This window comes from Spodoptera frugiperda, chromosome 31 (assembly GCF_023101765.2).
Source record: "Spodoptera frugiperda isolate SF20-4 chromosome 31, AGI-APGP_CSIRO_Sfru_2.0, whole genome shotgun sequence".
Lineage (NCBI taxonomy): Eukaryota > Metazoa > Arthropoda > Insecta > Lepidoptera > Noctuidae > Spodoptera > Spodoptera frugiperda.
The window spans coordinates 3,741,228-3,762,275 of NC_064242.1; the positions used below are offsets into that span (position 1 = coordinate 3,741,228).

General features: G+C 37.0%; 1 non-coding gene across 1 annotated transcript; it reads right to left on the bottom strand.

Annotated features, from left to right (window-relative positions):
• Positions 1-9,464: 9,464 nt before the first annotated feature.
• On the bottom strand, positions 9,465-9,537 carry Trnav-aac (transfer RNA valine (anticodon AAC)). Its single transcript has one exon. It is a non-coding gene; the product is annotated as a tRNA-Val (tRNA).
• Positions 9,538-21,048: the final 11,511 nt, after the last annotated feature.

Consider the following 21,048-nt stretch of genomic DNA (forward strand, 5'->3'; position numbering starts at 1 on the left):
GAAATATTCGACGACACCGACGACTGCGTCAATATTTCATCCCGTCGCAAGAAATATAGAGTTAGGAACAGTTATATATACTATTAACAGTTTTATACGCGGAAATTAAATTAAATAAATTGGTAGTATTTTATAAAAAGGAAAATAATGCCTTAAAGTGTATTTTATTTTAATAACTTCACTAATTTCTTGCATATTTTAACCGTAGACTTCTAATATAATATGTAATTACATAGTATTATATAACTATGATAATTTTGTAGTATGTACGCATAATGTATGTATATAAGGTTACAAAAGGTTTAAGCTTAGGTTCTCGTTACGATCTATAAAATTTATATTCCGTTCAAATTTTCGGATCCGTTATTATTACAATAAAATTTTATGTTTCTCTAAAAATGTATTGTTTTCAGTAAAATGTGGGTACGAAATCTAAATTCCATTTCCATAATTTCGAAGTTGATGAGGGAAAAAATATCTGGAAGATGTTTTAATATTTTACTAATTTTCTTATGGTAAGCAATCAGTGAAAAATGTTGATCAAAGCTAATGAATACAAATAAATACTTTTTGTCTTTTTTGTAAATCATTATTCTATTTATAATTACGTGGTAAATACTCGTCCAGTATGACACGTCTATGATACTTTTATATAATTGGTGCATCCGTCTTTTCTATAACATTCCTAGCTCTACACCGTAGATGCGACATTTTTTCTCACATCTGACAGCAAAGGCCTCTAATTTCTTTCGCACGACGAATTTTCTAAAGCGCAACATTTATCACTTTACCCTTGCTTAGGGTAATTACCATTAACACAGGGTCAAACGTAAATTTCATAAAAAGGGGTAAAAAGTCGTAAAAAATTAAGCGTTTTATTCAGGCAATAAGGGCGGGGCGGACATAACTAGGCATTCAAACTCATGAAGGAACGCTGAAAGGTTTATTTTCCGTCGTCCGGTACTAACAAGCAAGCTGTTTCATGGCAGAAGTTTTAATTTATTCGTTACACTGGAATTTTGTCGACGGAAATATGTTTGTAACACACATGCTTCAGTTTTAGGGAAACAATATGTTACTTTTAACAATTATTACTTTAGTTTAGTTGTTTTCGTGATGATTACTAAAAATTTTGGCTGAAAGTAATTTTAGTACTTCATACATGCCAACAATTTTATACCAAGTGATATAGTCTCACATGTAATAATATACAATTTCTACTTTCTGTTATATTGTTAGCTATTAGTCTTCCATAGTTGTTATGTAAATCAATACGTACATAAATTGTAGTAAAGTAAATGTAAGTTATTGGAAAAGGCTTATGTTCCGTAATGGTTCTTATTTAAAATGTCTTATTTGTATTTTTGTGTACTTTATCTACAATTTTATGTCAGCAGTAATCCTACTTACGACTTAAGAATCTACTTGGATTAAGCCGAATTAGTATTACCAACGAAGTGACAGTCGGCTGCCCTTGAAAACCTACTAAAGCATTCAACAAGACATCCCGTTCTTAGGTACACCAAAAAACCTTTTCTAACCCTAGCTACTAATTACAACAGAAAAAAAGGGTTCTTGAACAACATTACTTATTTTATTTTCTACCTGACACAGTACCAGGAATATAATTACATCCATTATGTTTCTATTTATACTCCCGACACGTCCTCGACTTAGCGTAATAGGTTCTCTTTGCTAAGGCTTCAGTTTTGCATGCTGCATATAAAATCTTTTTTACTAAATCTGACATCGTCACGCTTTGCGCTCTAAATAGAAACGTAATCTTGTATTAAATTGTAGGGTAAAATATATTATTATGCGAGTTCTTTTTATTTTTTATGTTCTAAGAATATAAAAATAAAATGTTAAAGCTAACCTTCAGAATGTATTAAAGATTAGAATATAAATAGGAAGTGTTTTATGATGGTTGTTGGATATTAAACAATAACTTTTACAGCATTATTTAAATTATGAGTATTATACTTAGAATGCTTATTTTTAACTCTACACGATAAGTTTGCAATAAATTATTGTATACTAGAGGTCTAATTGCAATTTCCGTTACAGTGAACACATATATTATAAAAATTAATCGCACAATACGTTGCTAGTACAATATTAGTAGTCCCTTCGTCTATATTCAGCAGTAGATATGTTGATGCTGATATGATGATAATTATTCTATTTATTACTTATTTGATAATTTATTAACTGTTATAATTATATAACAGTAGTTATTAACTGTTATAATTATATAACAATTTATAACAGTACTGTAAAAATTATTCGATACACACACACAAAAAACGTCACGCCTTAAAAAAACAATGAATAAATCCTCGTCATCCATTGACTGTTGGCAATTTGAATTGTTAAATCTTAGTTCGTCTTATTTTCCGCATTCAACAATTTAATCCCTCCGCTCTACTCCAATTGATATGCAAACTCAGTTTCTTAAGTTTTCTCTTAAGTTAAAATCTGTGAACGCTTTTAGAATCTGTTCAGGGAAATTAGCTTGATAGATTGCAAAACAATGTATTTTTAGTTGCAAAAATAACGTTGAGTAGCTACTGTTTACCAATGTAGACGTAGAATTTTAAACATCCGAATTAAAATGCAACATTTAAGCCTATATTGTCCTTGAAGGGATAGGGTAATGTGGACAATTTCGTAATACACCAAGTTGTAGTACTTAATATGTATTTACCCCATGATGATGACAAACTTCCCACACATTCCACGAAATATAGGATAAAAAAAAGTAATGACCGTAAATTGGTGTCTACATTTCACTCACCTGGGAATGACGCATCATCAAGGTGTGCTCGTTACCTTGTCACGCCGCCCCCTTAACTAGTACCAACTAGTAACTGACTGGTCGTACTAATTCGCCTTTTATGTCCCTTTGAAATTCAATAGCTGACAAGCTAGTGATGGACCTTCCATTTAAGCCTCGTATTAAATAACGACACGCCTTGACGTTAGAGGTCGCCAGTGCGCCAGACAAAGAAGAATAAATATCACTCATGTGTCAGTTGACTTGATTGACTGAAACTATTTTGCTTGGCATTTGTTTGGGAATCTGTTCAGGGAAATTTAGGGGCCTTGATAGATTGCAAAACAATGTATTTTTAGTTGCAAAAATAACGTTGAGTAGCTACTGTTTAAAATGTAGAGGTAGAATTTTAAACAATTTCAAGTAATATGCATTTTTATTAAACATGTTATTTATGCCAATATTAACCCCTGAAGGGATAGGGAGATGTGTATTTTGGCAATTTGTGAAACGCACCAAGTTCTATGTACCTAATAAGTTTTTACCCCATGAAGATGACAAACATCCCACACATTCGCGAAATATAGGATAAAAAAAGTAATGACCGTAAATTGGTGTCTACATTTCACTCACCTGGGAATGACGCATCATCAAGGCGTGCTCGTTACGTTGTCACACCGCCCCCTCAACTAGTACCAACTAGTAACTGACTGGTCGTACTAATTCGCCTTTTATGTCCCTTTGAAATTCAATAGCTGACAAGCTAGTGATGGACCTTCCATTTAAGCCTCGTATTAAATAACGACACGCCTTGACGTTAGAGGTGCGCCAGTGCGCCAGACAAAGAAGAATAAATATCACTCATGTGTCAGTTGACTTGATTGACTGAAACTATTTTGCTTGGCATTTGTTTGGAAAAGTAAAGAAAATTTAAGGCTCGGGGTGGCAGTGGATGTAGGTGGCGAGTTGGCGTTCAACTTAGAGGACTAAGGAATAGGCCTTTTTTCAGCAGTGGACATCTTCTAGCTGATGATAATGATTATGACGCTGGCAGTCATTAATTAAGTTTTATTAATTTTTAACTTTGTTATGTGATAAATGGTAAACAAGCATATGGATGACCTGATGGTAGGGTGTCAGTGCTGCCCATGGACACTCGCAAGTCCCGCAATAGTAGAGGTTAGAGAGATAGAGAATAATAGAGGTTAGGAGAACCAATACCGGTTTATGTTTTTGTTTATTTTCATAATTGCAGTCATTGTGAAAATAAAATTATACATGCTTAGTACCTCTAAAATACCAGTCAAAATATACATACTTGGCATCTATAAAATACCACACCTTTCTTTCACGAGTAGATTCCACTACGCATAGTCTACAACAGTAGTGTCACGTCGAATGACAGTATTAATAGTGTCACCCATTTCCATAGTTTTGTCGAGTCATGTGTGTTCCAAGCTTTATTTTTCTATTGTTGACTATGACAAACGATTTTCGAATGAATTTGAGTTTCGAATGTTAGTACCAATTTGAATACAGAGTTTCGTATTTATTAAAATAAATGATATTTTGTTAATGTTTTCTTTTTAAAGTTAATGGATTCTCGCCATATTCTTCTGTAAATAGATGGATTTATAACACATAACTAACAAAAAACTGCTTATTTAAATGCAAAAGTGATTTTACTTTATCTACAGAGATACACTAAAATGACACATTTTACTTCTAAAATTCTTCAGCAAATAAAATAAACAGTAGTAGCACAGCTTTCAAATAAGAATAACCTTTATTTATACCTACCAAAAAGTTATTTTAATATGAAAAGAAATTAAGTATTCCATAAAAAGGTTAGGTAAATAAAACATCAGACGGATAGAAAAAAAGTTTAAGAAAATTATGAAGAAAGGAATTCCAATGAGTTTGGTATTGACCTTTGCGATAGGTCACGATGGGTAAGTTTATTAAAAGTCAACACGGTTCCACTCATAGCCGCTACGAATAATTAGTTTCTTCCAAAATGGCGTTCCTTCTTACATTATTGCTTGTTTTTTCTCTAGTTTAGTAATATAAGAAGCATTGTGACAGGGTTGTTTGAATTGGTAATTATGTAAGTTACGGATATATTTTTTTCTAATTGTTATCTAGAAAGAGTTAGGGAATTACACAGGACTAAAAATGGTAATGATATTTTCATGAAATTTATACAAAGTAATTTATACACATGACATGACATTTTTTTCAATTTTCGTGTGTTTAGGGATTAAAAGATTTTTTTCTCGACTGACGTTTGTTGACCAGCAGATCATAAGGTAACAAGAAGCAACACCCAAAACAATTTCTACAATTGTTAAACAAGTTTAAACACCAAAGTAAGCCGTTACCTACCTCATCCCCATTACAAGTCTATTAAAAACACTGTCTAACTCCACTAACAGTTGAGAAACTAATTCTAGAACTTTCTTAGTACGAGATAGGAAGGAAAAAACTTCATTTTATAACTAGCAGAGTGAATTACATGGGAAAAGTTAGAGTAAACTTGGACTCAACGTATGGTAACTTTTAACGATTGCTATCTACGGACGGTTAGTTCAAACGTTACAGGTAAGTAAGATCTAATTACTTGTGGAAACTAGTAGAAAGTTTGTGGTGTACATGGATTGTTGTTGTTGTAAGTTTATAATACCTAGTAGTTTCTTTTTTACGGTTTATACCATAAAAAAGTTTACAGGCTTATGTCTGTAAACGAGCAGACGTATCACCTGATGGTAAGCAATCGCCGCCGCTCGTGGATACCCGAAACACCAGAGGCGTTACAAGTATGTTGACGTCCTTTTGGGGGTTAGGAATTTATAGGTTGTTGGGTCATCGTGGATTACCCCCTTCTAAATCTGGAAAGAATGGGAATTAGCCCCCCAGTAACTTCAGTCACATATTACACGTTGTATAGTGTGTCAACTTTTTCAGTGTGGCGATTATGGCAAACCATATAAAGGAGGTTTTAGTCCATCAGTGAACTGTCATGTGCTATTGTTAATAATGATGTTGTACGGCTGGTATAGTCAGCAGAGTAATTGGGGTAAAACAACAGAACAAAGTTTAAAACATTTCAAAACATTTAGGAAGGGAATTCCAGTAAGTACAGTAATTAAATTATGAATACCCTAGCAAAAATATAGAAACCAAATTAAATTACTGTCCACACAGGTTACTTTCATAAAATGTACAAAACTGGCAACATTTTTTCATTACGGTTGGTATTCCGAACACGTTCGAATTCCGAATGCAAATATTTTATTAGCTAAACTATCGTTGACGGCATATGGCGGGCATTTTATACATTCCAATACATAGATTTTTAGTACGTTTATTAATAACGATAACATATAACGTAAATTCCATTTTAATTGAGGTATTTTTATATTACACGTAGCATTCCTCTTTCGTCAATTTGGTAAAATAGTTTTACTTTTACCAAAAATACCTATACCGGCGTATAGGTATTTTTTTTGTGGGAAAATCAGCCAATGACTTGACCCGGCTGGAGCGAGGCGAGAGGGAGTGTCAGACTCTTATTGACTAAAAACTACCACGTTCCTACTACTGCTTTTCGAGCAGGAGTCTCAGTAACCCGCTAGGCAGTCCGCAGTTCCGGAGGTATAAGTATTGAAAAGAGCATTTTCCACAACAAGTATTTTTAAAGTAATGAGTTACTACAGGTATATGCATAGAAACTACGCAATCAAAGTTGCTGATAAAATTATCGAACATTTTCATTCTCACTACAATGTTAAGTGCTGAGTTCAAACACTAACCTCAACTACATCAAAGGTTATGCAATATTCATTAAAACTTTTTAATTAAGTTCCATGTTAGAATTACGTATGTGTAACAATTTAGAATTTTATTCATAGTGGTTACTCTCACGTACGCAGATTTCCATAGGATAAAGCTTTAATTTATAGTCGAACTAGCCTTTATGTGAAATGAATTTTAATTGCTTATACATAGAATTCAATTTTGAAACTAGGTACATAAACGCTTTCAACTTCTGATCTCGGTTGGTAGAGTTTTGTATTTAAATGTCATATAGGGCTATATTTGACCTAACTTTTTAACATTGTTTGGCAATCGAGTTTGTTATTACTCAATTAATGAAGCAGTCTGTTACTTGCAAGTGTAAAACAAATATAAAAAAACGTAAATATTACATCAAATGAAAATTCATAAAGTCTGTCTATAAGACATACGATTATAATACATAACTTCCTATCGCGCAAATGGCACTAACAATACAATAACTTTTTTTAGTTGTTCTACAAGCGCAATAATACATAAAATAATATATTGTTAGTGTAAATGGCATCTTTAAATTAACACCCGGGTGGTTTTGAAGTATTTTCGTTTATTCGGGTCCTTCTGCGCCCGGTTATTGGGAAACTTAATGGAGTGTTTTTCCGGTTAATGGGAATTGGGCGAATAGTAACCTTTCACGAGTTTATTGGGGTTAAAGGTAGGTTCGGGGAACAGATGTTATTGTACGCATACTGCAATGTAGGGTTGTAATTAGTTTTATTTCGATAGTCTCATTGATCAAGTGGCTGATGTTGATCGTGATGAGAATATTTTGGAATATCGCATTGGGTTAGCTATGTATTTGTAAGTTGTATCAATTTTGATAATGTAATAAAAACTGTCAAATGTTTAATCCCTTAATCGGTTCCTACAACACCCACGGCAAGAGTGGGGCCGGTGACAGAAGTATTTAAATCTGCTGTCACCAGACAGTTGATCCTACAAACTATACTACGTTACTCAAATCAATTTACTCAAAAAAACTACGAACGAGATATTGACAATCGAATCTTTGTCGAACGTAGTTGTACCAAACTGAACCTAAAAAAATGAATCTTTCTATTTCAATCTAGTTCATGTCATAATGCGTCATTCGTATGATATCGAGGTCGCCACCGTGATGATATGAGTGTACAGTGCCCGGCGATAAATATTACACATCAACTTTTTTTAAGGAAATTAGTTTTTTAAGGAATAAGGCTGCAAACGAGTATCCGTATTAGAAGGTTAGCAATCGGTGCTGCTAATGGACACTCTCACACATAAGAGAATGTACTGATTCGTTGCCGGCCTCCTGAAGGTTACAATTTTGGGGATTGATGGTGGAAGGAGATGAGTTGGGTGACTGGTAACCTCATGGTTAAACACAATGCGAGCGCTGTTTCAGCATGCCTATCATGACATACCACAGAATGTTTTTTTGTAAAATCGTTAGATTGTATAAAACTTTTTTCTTTTTATGATTTGAGGACGGTGCTCGACTAGTTTTAACGGCTCATAATCATAAGCAGTGTCTAGTGACTTGGCCGATTCTCTTACAAAAGGTCGATGTGTATTATTTATCGGCTGGTAGTGTACGAGTTAATTCCCCGTTCTATTGTGTCGCTCATACAATAACACATGACTTTTATACCACTTTCGGGTCACTTGTAATGAAGGGAGTTTATGACTTTAATTAAGCATTTTATAGGCATCGTTCGAGATTTTGTTTTGATGTTGTCTTGGAGGGATAGTGTTTTGTTTTGGTCAAAATGGATAGAATTGTTTTTTGTTGTTGTTGATTGTATGAAGTCATATTTGAAATAGGTCTGTTTCCTTATCATGAACACTCTGACACTGCTGAATTATGTGCCTTCTTTATATTAGGTACCATATGGTACTCCATACTTAACTGGTAGGTTGGAAATTATAGTTTTTTATGGTATAAGTCAGTAAACGGGCAGCCGGATCACCTGATCAATCGCCGCCGTCCATGGACACACAAAACACCAGAGGCGAATTTAAGGATTGTTGGCGTAACGGGAAATGGAAACATTGGAAATGGGCTTCCGGTAACCTCACTGACACAACGAAACACAAAACTAGCGTGGTTTCACGTCGGTTTTCTGTGAGGTCGTGGTATCACTCCGGTCAAATCGGCTCATTCGTGCCGAAGCATGGCTCTCCCACACTTTAAAGGGTTTAATTTATTAGAGTACACTAACTACTTCCTGGTATCTGTCTGATGTTCCTTCATAGGATCTCACTACGAGGCCTTTTTGGTTATTTTACTTTACGTCAAAAATCAATAGCAACTTCCATTTTGATCGGTAACATTTGATATTTTAACCTTTATAGAATCACAATACGTTTATTTGCTAAGGTTTTCACCAAGAAATGAAATCTAACATCAAACAGAATTCCGCTTGCCGTATGTTAAAGTAAAAAGGCTTTTATTTTTTTTCTAACTCTCGTCTTTCATCCGAGACAAAATGTAAATTTATTGTATATGTAATCCTTAGCGGTGCTTTTTATATGTATGTATGTATATACTTTCTACGTAGGTAGGTACTGTGAGCACGAACTGAGTATGGTTTTATTTAAATTTAAAATTTGTTCAGTTTATTGCATAATGTTGTATGAATTACGTTATCAAGCAACTTTTATCGGAGTTCAAGAAATTAACTTATATTAAGTAATTTATTTTATTATAATAATTAAAGTTCTAAACTTTAACTTTAATTGTGAAGGACTAATTCAAGTAATTTTAATCTATGAAATTTGTAAAAAAATATAGTAAAAATACAAAGAAAAATATGTCATAAAGACTAAATAAAAACTTAAAAGAGCAAAACTATGTTTCCGCCCGGGATCGAACCGGGGACCTTCTGCGTGTTAGGCAGATGTGATAACCGCTACACCACGGAAACTTGATAGCTACTGACAAAATAAATGACCGCAATCTATTCTGAGACGTGAAAGTGATCCAATTATTAGCCCCAAGATATAATCAGAGTTTGTTCGAAACCGGTATCAGAGGCCATAAATAAATCATACCGTGTCACGCAATTATCACTCTAATTGCTGAAGAGATAAGTTTATAATACCCTGACGATAATAATTATTATAGGTAGTAATGACAATGATTGATATAATTTTGTATTATTTATATTGAACTGGAGATATGAAGCCAATATATATTACATAAAATTGTTTTGTTTGTTAAACATGTAACTTGTAATATAGCAATGAATATATTATTATTATATCTTGATGAAGTTACTATTATATACCAGAAACTTCTGTTGCAAAAATTTTGCATTGGACTAACTCAATAAGATGTGTGTTACCAGCTGGTTGTCGGTACGGCCCGTGACCTTCTTAAGTCATATTTGCTTTCAAGGTCAACCTATTTTTTATGGCGCCTTTACGGATTTGGGATTATAAAATTAAACATTAGGATGAAGATATTATCGTTCTTCAGTATTACATAGATGTCAGCTAGAAATACTTTTTTACTTGCTATTTTCTATTACCAGATATCTCATCTCTAGTAAGTACAAATATATTTTTTTAACAAGAACGCAGGGCATTATTTTTTCGTGGATAAACAATTATAGCCCTTATTAGTTACCACACTATAACTTACAACTGCATAATAATTCATCCCTACTCCTACCCGTAATAAATTGTCCCATGAACAATAATTTAATAGCAGCCAATTGTCCAATGACACTCGATTTCGATCAAGAAAGATTTATTAGAAGCCCGAAGTGAAAGTCAAAGTCTTATCGGAAACCCACGTCGTGGTGTGGAAGACAGATTCGAAGTGCCATACGCTGATAACGGTTGGCATTTAACCATAGAAAATCGAGTAGCACAGTTTTAAGTTTTGTAGGATTTTTTAATGAAACTTGGTGAGACATTGTAAATTATGTAAGAGCCTGTGTTAGCACTTGTCTTTTGAAGGAAGGGTACCAAATAACGTATTACAATATGTCATATTACGCTATTTTTTTTAAGAATATTAGAATATTTTTTAATTTAAAATATTGTAATATTGTATTACATTCGGTGGATGATTTTTTTTTGGGGAGATAATCATCCAATCACTTCTCCCGGCTTGGGCGAGGCTAAAGGGAGTATCCAATTCTTACTGACTAAAAACCACTCCGATCCTACTCCTGCTTTTTGAGCCGGAAGCCAAGTAAACCCACTAGGTAGTCCGCAGCCCCGGAATCGGTCGATAATCCTAGGTTTTTATAGTTTTTACATTCAAGAACAATTCAAAATTATAATTTCTATTATTTATTTTGAACTACTTAAATGATATTTGGTAATTAAAGTAACGCATCCATTTATGGACAAGTTAAAACTCTATGATTGATTAATTTTCATCTGAAATACGAGTCATTAAATGGACATCGTTTTAATTTTCAACAATAATTATTTATGCATTTCTCGTTAATTAACCGCATTCGTTATTAATATTTCAGCACTTTAAAAACAGATTTATTGACAATAACCCACGGTTATTATCATCAACGGTTTCCCAATTATGTAATTAAAAATCGGAAAATTATAATACAATTTAACTATTTCAATCTTGTGTTTACACTATTTATAGATTCATTATAATATTGTTGTGTACTTTTTTAAAGTACGTAAAGAATAATATTTAACCCAGCATAGGTACTGATTAAAGACTTATTATATTTTTTCTTTTCTTCCGTGAAATATTAAGTTCAATAAAAAATATGTTAGCTCTTTTATATAATATTTTAAGATATTGTGCATAATGGAGTAATATTACTGATCTTAGTTTTATTTCAATTTTCAAAGTCAAGTCCACTTCCAGTATGTACGGTATTTTTATCGGAAAAGTCCCTTTGTCATATTTTTTGACATCAAAATGAGCAATTTAGGCTTTCCTAACCCGTCGAAAGGCTTGGGGCATCCCTTTTCTTCAGTTCTTATCAATAAATTTCCGATAAGACAAATCGCTTTAGGTCTTACAGGCTTATGTATGAATTCAGGGTTCCTTTATCAATTTATGTCTTTCCTAGAAAACCCCTTTTTGTTATATCGGCATTTTTAAAGGCAATGAGTATGAAGGATAAAATATGTATTTTGTTTTTCTTAGAAGAATGTATTTATTGCTTTCTTTGTAGGAACGTTTAAGAAGACTAACTTCCTTAGGAGACCTTCTCCCTATAACATGATTATTAGCTTTTGCCAGCGGCCATACCGGAATATAATCTCTCACTGTTCCACAACAACATAATCAAACAATAACAAAATTCCACATAATCTCAAACTGTAAGAAACAAACATACAAACTGTCGCATTTATAATAATAGTAGGATTGGAAAGAAGTCGGTTGATATTAGTGGCTCTTTACATAAGTATAAAAGTTGAGGCGCTATGTATATACTTATATACAGCCGCGCCTACATACATAGCCGCGTAATAATTCGTGATAATTCGATTAGTGAATTATCAGTACAATATCAAAATAGTAAGTAATAAATATTGGTATATTTGTCTGTTGGTATATTCTAGGAATGGTTTATAAATGGGCTGCCTAAATTTGAATGCGAGTACCAAGAATATTAACCCCACCCTCTATACATGGCACTTAATAATGTCATTGACGGAATTGTGTTGACCTTCACTCACCTTCAGGAGAGGTTATTTACATTTAGAACCTTGTCGTATAGGAGTTAAATATTAATTTTAATTGTCATGTTTTTGCTGATTAATCGTTGGACATATGGGTTTACTGCTTGATTACTTTATTAGACTGTCTCATGTAAAAATAAATAGACAGAAATTGTTTTGAAATAAATTCTATGTTCCATACCTATACTATATTAGTCAGCTATTCTAATGCTATATATCCGTAACAGTTATTAGGTATTTCTTTTTCTCTTTCTTTAAATGCATTTTAAAATGTGACTGTTTCCACTTTAAACTTTTGGGATTTTTGACGTGATCTTGCACAAGCATAAAATAATTTGCTTAATATGACTTAAATTAGAATGTAAAAAATTGTGAAGATCATATTAAACCACCTTATGGAAAGAATCAATTTAATACCATATCTTTTTATAACACATCATATGGCGTGATCAGATTTTTGAAAACAATTTTGATGGCAATAATATTGGCTAAATGATCTCATTCGATGGTATTAACGTTATCTTAATAGGTTCGATAAATAATAATGTTCTTTTTGTTTCATAGTAAGCAGAGATTGCTGGCAAAAATATAGCCAAGTCGAGGTGTTGGAATGTTTTGCTGCAAACGTAGATAAGCTTATTAGGAGCTGTTTCTAGCGTCGACAGGAATTAACAGCGTCTTTTTATTTTATCAACTCCCTTCAGATTTTCTTCGTACGTTTACTTTTTATAGAAATGTTTATCTGAAACTATGTTACATCGTTTGCTTTTCATCATAGTAACTTTAAGTATGTACATCTTCTTGTAAGTTATTTTTATCTCAGTTTATTAATGTAAGTGTATTGCAATGTATTTAATACTAACTTTATTTAATTATCTCTGTGGTGAAAATAAAATTTTAACAATAATATTAGGATGAGTATTAGTCTAATTTTTGTAGGGAATGAAAGCTTCAAACTTGAGCTGTTATACTGTGATTTGACCACAATAAAAGTACTAGATAAAAGTACAACAAAATAGCCTACAAACAAAGGCAATCAATATCTTAATCGCAAACTTTACCTTAATTTGTCACAACTAATTCAATTGCCAACATTATCGTAGCACTTTATAAATGTTTTCGCAGTCTCACAAAAGCTGTGGAACTAAGTAAACGCACTTTGGGTTACAGACAATGGTTATAAATTGTAATAGCGACGGTTTTATTGGTACCCTAATAAATTACATTAGCGAATTCTGCGCGGACGTAGTCGCGAGTGGTCAGCAATTCACTCTTTGGACGAATGCCCCCGATAAACTTCGGTCACTATCAGAATCTGTTTGACCGTAGTCCCCTAGTATTGTGGGCCACGACGTTGATGTTATCGGGGTATCTGACCGTGAATATTTTTGCACTCCTCATTTCTTACTTATCGTCGAATCTGCTTTGAAGGTAATCGCTTTAGATATCGGAAATCGATTCGGGAAATAATTTTCAATTTTACGTCCTACATCAGAATATCTTTCTCTCAAGATATGTACTACGCAAAATGACCTTTCTCTTCGAATAATTGGGTTAACTACCATCGGTTTTTGAACGATTATTAACTTTAGTGTTAGTCCAAAGTTTGTAATCACCTCTTAACTGACGTGCTTCGAAGAAAAAGGAGGATAAGGAACGCAGCTCCCTCTCGCAAACAGTTCGTCATTGAGGAATACTTGCGGGCAAAAGAAACATACACGTCAAAAGCCGATGAAGAACAAACGAAGAGTTGGAAGGAGTTCTGCTCGACTCAAAAGAGGGAAAGCATGTGGGACGGGATATACAGGGTCATCAGGAAAACAACAAAATGTAGAGAAAACACCCTGCTTAGAAATTCTGAGGGTCAAACACTGAACCCGGACAAGTCAGCGGAATTGTTGGCTAAAACTTTTACCCTGATGACACTACCTCCACGGATGATCCCGGTCATGCTGACCTTCGTGCACTAACGGATGGAAGATGTCTAGGTGGGATGGAGGAGCTGTCGGAAAGCGACCCTCACTTTACACAGGCAGAACTGGATTTGATTCTCAACGAGATCAATCCTAAAAAAGCCCCCGGCGCCGACGGTCTGACAGCTGATATCTGCGCAGAAGCTATTTATTGTCGACGGGAGGTGTTTCTTGCCATAGCGAACTCATGCTTAGAGCGGGCATACTTCCCAAAGCAATGGAAATCTGCGCATGTTATAATTCTCCGAAAACCAGGCAAAGATGATTACTCTAATCCAAAGTCCTACAGACCAATTGGACTTCTGTCTGTGTTTGGAAAAATAGTTGAGAAACTGATGATAGGCAGAATCCAGTGGCACATCCTTCCAACTCTTCACAAAAACCAGTATGGATTTCTGCCTCAACGCGGAACGGAAGACGCACTGTATGATCTGGTCAACCGCATAAAAACTGAGATGGATGAAAAAAGATAGTCGTTCTGGTGTCACTAGACATAGAGGGCGCCTTTGACAACGCCTGGTGGCCGGCCCTGAAACATCAACTGATAGCCAGGAAGTGTCCGAAAAACCTGTATGCCATGGTAAACTCCTACCTCAGCGAACGGAGAGTCAAAGTCAACTTCGCCGGAGCCAGCAGCGAAAAGGGAACAAATAAGGGCTGTGTACAAGGGTCCGTAGGTGGACCCACTTTTTGGAACCTAATCCTCGATTCGTTGCTACACAGACTAACAGGTGAAGGAGTTTATTGCCAGGCATTTGCGGACGACGTCGTTCTCTTATTCTCGAACCATAGGGTGAGCGCACTGGAGCAATCGGTAAATAGTGCCTTGGAAATAGTTGCAGCATGGGGAGTCAGCAACAAGCTTAGGTTCGGAGCAAGCAAAACCAACGCTATGCTGCTGACAAAAAGGCTTGTTTTTGAACCCCCAGAACTGTTCATGACAGGCACCAGAATAAACCTTGTAGATGAGGTAAAGCTCTTGGGCCTCACCATAGACAGAAAACTCACCTTCAGGTCACACATATCCGCAACGTGTAAAAAAGCTGCGGATATTTACAAACAGCTGGCACGCGCAGCAAAAGTGACATGGGGTCTTAATGGCGAGATAACGAGAACAATCTACGTAGCGGTCATTGAGCCGATTGTACTTTACGCCGCAAACGTGTGGGCCCCAGTGACGGAGCTACAGTTGATTAAAAAACAATTAAATGCTCTTCAAAGGGGATTTGCACAAAAAATCTGCAGAGCGTATCGTACAGTGTCGCTCACATCAGCAACAGTCTTGTCGGGTACTCTCCCACTCGACTTGAGAGTCCAGGAGTGTGCCAGTTTGTATCTAACTAAAAGAGGATTATCTCTAGACTATTTACCACCTCATAAGGAGCTAGAAAGGCAGGTTAACTACCTAGATCAGCCACATCCCGCAAAATTAATATCTATCAACTATGAGCTTCTGGAGAGCGATGACTCTGGAACACCTCTCGTCCGAGGAATTACCGGCCCTCAGATATACACAGATGGAAGCAGAATTGAGGGAGGCGTCGGTTCTGCCTTGACCTGGTGGGAGGAGGGTCGTGAGTCGGTGTTCTCCACTTTTAGCCTGGACCCTACCTGCACGGTTTTCCAATCTGAACTATACGCTTTGAACAGAGCTGCCAAAATGGTTCTTGACAGCAGAGCAACTAGAGTAAACATCATGAGTGACTCTAGGTCATCACTCGACATCTTAAAGAACCCCAAAGTTACCCATCGTTTGGCCAAAGAAATAAAGCAGTGTGTGGAGACCGTGGAGGAACAGGGAAGAGAAATCCGGTTCTACTGGCTGAGGGCCCATGTCGGAACGGCCGGGAATGAGAGGGCAGACGAATTAGCTAAAATTGCTGCCAAAAAGAAAAATAACATCACGGCAGACTACTGTATGGTACCCATGTCCTACGTCAAAAAGAAAATCAGAGACGAAACCATCCGAAAGTGGCAGGACAGGTATACCACCTCCACTACTGGGCAGGTCACTAAGACGTTTCTCCCGGATGTCAATGAGGCATATCGTTTAGTGAGATCGACAAAGTTGACACCTGCCCAAGTACAAGCGTTGACTGGACATGGAGGGATCGCTGAGTACCTGCATCGATTCAAATTAAAAGAAAATGCAGGTTGCGAATGCGACTTAACCATCAGTGAGTCAGTATGGCACATTATTCTCGACTGTCCCCGTTTTCTGGCCGCCAGATCCAGCTTAGAGGCTCAAATAGATACAAATCTGGATACCTCCAATCTGAGTGCCATTCTAGCTGATAAAGTCAAAAGACCGCACTTCCTGAGCTACATAGACACTATCTTTAGCAGGGCAGCTGAAAGAAACAGCACATTAAATAATAGACACCAAATAGCCACCTTGGAGAATCAATTAACAACTGCCACGGCAGTACCCGAGACCCCTCGTACTAATGAGCCGCTCATAATCAATGAGAAGCAAATACTCCTACATGGAGAACGCGGCACCAAAGGAATACGGTTGCGAGGTGTGGCCCTATTCATGAACACCAGCAGCGAAAGACTAGGGATAGCCTTCTGCGAAAAAAGGAATAGCAAATGGCTCACTATTTCACCGGGCCTAGCCTCCCTGATCAATGGCAGCACATCCAGAACAAGCATGCGACGCAAAGTCTATGACGCACTACCAGACATGAAACTGTTGGGTCGAAGCTGTCGATTGTTGCGAACACGCAATAAAACAATCGCAATGTTTTCCAGCGTCGACTCTATAACTTGTTTTGCACAAGCATGTGGGGTGCTGTCAGGCGTGGGTGAGTGGGGAGACGTAGAAGGCATACATTCCAGAATAATTAGCGTAGACGCTGCAGTGGTGGCTTATGAAAAAGGGAAAACGGCAGACCTTATGGGCTGTATTAGGGCCTCAGAACATCATGAGGTCATCGTGTACGAGGACAGGGGGGAAGATTTGAGCTTCCTCAAGAGGTCAGTTCAGCGCCAGCTAAGGGTGGATTCTCCAAGCGGCTCAGAGCGTTTACAGCAACAATATTTGCAACAGAGCGCTCTGCAACAACAACAGCGGGCCACCGAAAGGGAAAATAAAAAACTACAGTCCCGAGGCAGAATGTGGGCAATAACAACATCCATATGCTCAGTAACCGGACTCATTGCGTCACCTTTCAGGAAAAATGCATCCAAGTCCACTCATAGATCGGAGAGCTGTCCCGCTCAAATACAGTCTGCTCATTCTAGGTCATCCCCAACAAGAGCAGCTATGGGCCACGTTTGTCCACCGAAGCTTCGACAAGCCACCACTCCCAGAGACCATCTCATAAACGCTTTTCTCGAGTTTGTCGCAGTAATAGAAGCAACTAAACAGGTTAACTTGCGGAATTGCGAAGCCATCCTGCAGACTTATCTGCAGGGTAACGAGCTGATACTGGACGATAGACTCGAAGCAGCAGAAGCAGTCATATACGACAATAATACATCGAGAGTGCTGAGAGGAACCTCTATAAGTCGTAGTATGGCAGCTTACAACGCCACTGCAGGATTTGTGTCTCTCGACGAGAAGGAATCAAATCGATGCGGAGTAGTGAAGTTTAAAACTCCCCCCAACGATTCCCTAGTGGTGGTTGCCAAGTGTACCAGGATTATGCTAGACGATGGGATATTAGAAATGGCAAAATCCATATCGGAATCCGGACCGGACGGCATAACCTTTGAGAGCTGGTGCACTCCGAGGTTTCACTGGACGAACGGGGTCCCTGGATGCGGTAAAACGACTTGGATAGTGGATCAATTTGATGCGGACAAAGATTTAATTGTCACCACAACAACTGAAGCAGCAAATGACCTCAGAGGCAAACTATCTTGCCGATTTGGGGGACTACTAGTCAAATCTAGGGTTCGAACAATGGCGTCCATCTTAGTAAACGGCTTGAAGGGGCGAGAGAGCTGCACTCGACTAATGGTAGACGAGGCTCTTATGAACCACTTTGGAGCGGTGGTGATGGCTGCCCGAATAACTTTAGCCAAGGAGGTCCTGCTAATTGGTGACATTAATCAGCTCCCGTTCATTGATCGTGACAACCTCTTCCCTCTCCACTACGGCCGCCCTACACATATCACACCCATAAGTCAGGAGTTGCTGTGTACCCACAGGAATCCAATGGACGTGGCCTATGCCCTCAACACAGTTTACAGTGGCATATACTCGTCCAGGTCGGGCGTGAGATCCCTGGAGACAAAAAGATTCTCGGGAGCGATGATCCCAAAATCACTCCCCGACACCTTATACCTGGTACACACCCAGGCAGAAAAGGAATCCCTTAAGAACCAGGGATACGGGTCGGGCGAGGGATCACGCATTCTCACTATACACGAGGCTCAGGGGCTTTCGTCCGCGAAGGTGGTAGTTGTGAACACAGCAACAAAGAGGCAGAAAATTCATGACAGCGTACCACATGCAGTAGTTGCAATATCGCGTCACACACATAGTTGCATCTACTACACGGACAACTGTGATGACGCGATAAGCAAATTGATCAGAAGGGCTGCTGAAGAGAGCGACCATAGGATAATGGACTACAACCTGAAAATGGCCATCAAACACAGAGACGCGGCAGTTCTGGGGGCGCTTTTGGGTGAGAAATGTTCCTTGGACTAAAATAAAAATTTATATAGTGGGAGGTAATGTGTATGCGGAAATCGTAAATAAGTACATAACTGCTATATACATAATTATATAATTGTAAACTCTTTGACTTCTGTAAGCTCTGTTGAAGTCAGCCCACCCGACAGGGGTTGAGGCGTCATGCACACATAAATGTCCTACAGTCGGTGGCGCTGTGTGTTGGGTTGTTCCGTTCCCAACAAAATGGTTGACCGGATCAATTGCTGACACACACGTCATACCCGTGAACGAGTGCCTTCTGCTGGGGCAGGTCGGCTCTCCCAGCGCGCCGGTGGACTGACTTGGCAGAGCCGCCGGTAAATTTAATTTAGTGGATAAAAAAAACCAAATATGTTAATCATAAGTATTTTTGTAGTTATAATCTAATAGTTGTGTTTAACTGTAGTGCGTAAGGTAGATACCATATTGATAAAATTTATTGTAAAAAGAAACACAAATTGTATGACAAGGGCACGGACCAAGAGTCCGTGGAGAACAAATGTAAATAAACATATAAAAAAAAAAAAAAAAATCACCTCTTAACTACTATTACTGGCATTTGGATTTGCATGACATCTGTCTGGTAAGTTGAGAAAATTTAATCAGAGGGAATAGGCTTTTAACTTAAACTCACCGAGGGAAGTAATCAAATTACAAGCTTTAGAAATATTGCTGATATAAATTAAAATCAATAAACCTATATAGGTAAAAAATAGTACATTCAAAAGAAATTGATTAAATTAATTTACTCACCGTGCTATAGTCTACAGCGTGTGGAATCTCATGGGAATTGTAATTACCTGCAAATGAATATGGAATTCAGTACATTAGTTAACATTGTATATTTATTAGTTTTACATTTCAATTTCTCTATGAATTGTATTATTCTTTAGTATATTGTATAGTACTTGATAAATCGTAGTTTCATGACTTTTAATCAGACAAAGTGGTTGGTCAGATTAAGTCGTATAATTACAATGGGAGTGCTACACTCATATTCCATTTTTGTCATGGATCCATATAAAGGACGTGAAGGACAAATACACATAAAAGGGCATCATTTTAGACTGTGGTATTAATGAGCAGCCGAGAATTTGTTGTTTCTGCGTTAGATCAGACAAGAGGGAGTGTTACTCTTACTGGGTAAAAAATATCCCGTACCTATTCCTGCGTTTCGAAGCTTGGTAACCCGTTAGGCAGTCCGCAGCAGACCTCAAGCCTAGCAATTTTAAACCATTCGGCAAACAAGGCAGTCTTGGACTTGTCTGCCTTGTTTGCCGTTCTAAGTTGTTCTGAGTTTGTTTTTGTGGATTCAATCACAATTATATTAGAAAGTATGAAGTCACATTGTTGACCAGGAATTGTATCAGTGTTACGCCAAATGTGTGAAAATCAAATCTTGTTTTCAATGGCTCGGTGCCAAAGGATTATGTTGGGATTGGGTGGCTGACCGCGGCTACACCCTGATATCCGATTTAAGTCTGGCCAGCCACAAGAATGGGAGTATACAATAAGAATGTTTCGAAGATCCGTAGCCGAAACTATCGGATATGCGAAAAAGAAAATTATTTGGATAACTGGATTTGATGTTAAGTTTCGGTTATGGATGGAGTACAAATGAGTATTTTTTATGATTAATTTTTATTGTAATAAGGATTAATAATAATAATAAAGATTAATATACATATTATTAGTTTTTTTTTTTTTGAGGGGGGAAAATCATCCAATGACTTTTCTCGCCTTGGGCGAGGCGAGAGGGAGTGTCAGATTCTTACTGACTAAAAACCACCCCGTTCCTACTCCTGCTTTTCGAACCGGAGCCCCGGTAAACCCGCTAGGTAGTCCGCAGCTCCGGAATACATATTATTAGTAAGATAATGATAGGTAGGCTAAATATAGAGTACCACCTGCTTATGTATTTATTTAGCTTATTGAGCTAATTTTGGAACACTAGTCGACAACAGAACTAATGGATAATATAAAATAATTATTATATCTGGATTTCAAATCCGAAATATTATACCAATATCCGTATCCACATTAGAAATGCTATATTTCAGAAACAGCCCTGGTATGCAACATTCAATATACTATGCATTTAATATAGTCGCGTGACA